This window comes from Penaeus monodon, chromosome 5 (assembly GCF_015228065.2).
Source record: "Penaeus monodon isolate SGIC_2016 chromosome 5, NSTDA_Pmon_1, whole genome shotgun sequence".
Lineage (NCBI taxonomy): Eukaryota > Metazoa > Arthropoda > Malacostraca > Decapoda > Penaeidae > Penaeus > Penaeus monodon.
The window spans coordinates 21,009,867-21,012,406 of NC_051390.1; positions in this window are offsets into that span (position 1 = coordinate 21,009,867).

Below are 2,540 nucleotides of genomic sequence, written 5' to 3' on the forward strand. Positions count from 1 at the left end.
CCTTGCCCCGTGTGCCAGCACAGCAGTAACCTCCGGGCGACAGTTGCAATTCTCGTGCCTGGCGGGGCCGAACCGCCGACCCCTCGGATGAGAGGCCGACACGTTACCACTGTACTAGCCCGGAGGCTAAATAGAGAGAATGATTACCTAAAAGGTAACACCGGCACTCTCCGTGGAAAGGAACTGGGGACCCTACCACGTACTCACTCCAAGAGCATCACAACATGAAAACTACATTACATGCTTTTGACCACGCGGCTCAGACATGAACCTACCGTAAAAAAAAAAAAAAAAATGCACATTACTTGACGGTCATTATTAACACTTCTCTAGCCACTGGTGTTTTTCCCTCGCTTTGGAAGCAAGGTATATTAACACTATACGGGATATAGACGATGCAAATAATTACCGCCTTATTACTATACTTCCTACACTATCCAAAATTCTTTAAATATTGTAGCAAATCAACTGGCGAGTTTCCTAGAGGCCAATAGCCTATTTTCTAAAACACAACATGGCTTTAGAAATGGTTTATCCACTGAAACAGCGTTACTACAGATTACTGACGATTTTTTTTATTCAACATATAATCAGGTAAATTCGCTCACATTGTGCGACCTTACTTAAGCTTTTAACAGTGTCAACCATGAAATTTTCCTTAACATACTATTAAAACACAGAACTGATACTTTTTGGTTAGGACTTCTTTAAGTACAAGGACCCAATCAAAGAGAATAAATTAAAATATATAATCAAAACCACCAGTATCTTTTGGTATTCGGCAAGGATCTGTTTAAGGTCCAGTCCTATTTACAATTTTCATAAATGATTTATCAGCCATAGCCGATGATTCATAGTTTCTTCATAGTGACTCAGTATTATTTATACATTAATAAGGAACACCCAGCATACTCTTATACAAGCAAATTATATTTAGACACTAATGGCCTTCAATTAAATCCACATAAAACTCAATGTATATCATGTAGTAGCAGAACTAGCATAATCCCAGTGACACAACCATAGAAACTGAAACCGAACGTTTCTGTGAAAAATCTAGGCCTACACTTAAACAGAGATATGACATTTGAAATACCTGTTGACAACATACACGGGAAAGTAATGGGTACATTGGTATGTCTCAACCACATAAGAAATCAAATCACTATGAAACTAGAATCACAGTTGTGTAAACTCTAGCTGTAAGCATAATTGACTATTGTTCAAATATTTGGGGCTCAACTAATAAAACCCAGATGCAGAAAGTACAAAAAAGCAAAACTTTCATGCATTAGGTAATATTAGTCAATTTGATCACATCACCCCGCTTATACAAACACTAAAATGGTTAGAAGTCCATTCTATATGCTGTAATAACTCACAGACTAATTCGTGGGAATATTACACAATGGTTATTGCCCTTTGTTAACTGTAGGGAACAAATCAGCAGGAGTCCAAAACACGACAGGTAAATTCTCTTTACGTTAAGAGATTGAACACGGAAACAGACACGGCAAATGCAAATACGTGATCTCTGGAACATAATACCAGATAATAGTAGAGACATTATCAGCTTCTGCAATTTCAAAATGAAATTAAAAGAATACCTTTTCAACAGCCAAGAGTAAATACAGATTAATTTATGTAAAGAATAACTATTGTAATTTATGGAATAAAGTGTTTGAATTTCCCCTTTCTCAATCAGTGAGGAAGACATGGGACGTGTCATTAGATGTTGGCGATATTCTGTCTGCTTGATTTTTGTTTGTTGTCTGTCTCTGCCTCAGTCTCTCTCTCTCTCTCTATCTATCTATCTATCTATCTATCTATCAATCTATCTCTCTCTCTCTCTCTCTGTGTCTGTCTGCCTGTCTGTCCGTCCGTCTCTCTCTTCTTCCGTCTATACATTTGTGTTCGTCTCAGTCTCTGTCGTTATATATATATATATATATATATATATATATATATATATATATATATATATATATATATATATATATATATATATATATATATATTTTTTTTTTTTTTTTTTTTTTTTTTTTTTTCTTTTTTCTTTCTTTCTTTCTTTCTTTTTTTTGCGTTCACAGAGGATGGGGGTTTAAAAAAAGGAACCACAAAATCGTTGGGCATCCGGTGTGTGCGGGTCTATCAAATTTCCGTTATATCACAATTTGTATTTTGGTTATCATAATCCATTGCATAGTAATGATATTATTTTCAGTTTTGTTGATATTATTACCATCACTAACATCAATGTTATTGTGTTCTTCAGAATCGTTTTCATCTTTGATAATCTTATCATTAATGTTGATGATGACGATGATGGTGATGATTAGGATAATGATGATGATAACGACAATGATAATAATGATAATAATAATGATGATATTGATAATAATTACAATAATAAATACAGTAATTATGATAATTGAATAAACTTTAAACCAACTGAGTGGCAGATCCAGGAAGGGCAACCCCCCCTCCCCCTTGTAGAAATAAATGGCATAACAAAGTAATGATGTAAGATACACGGACAT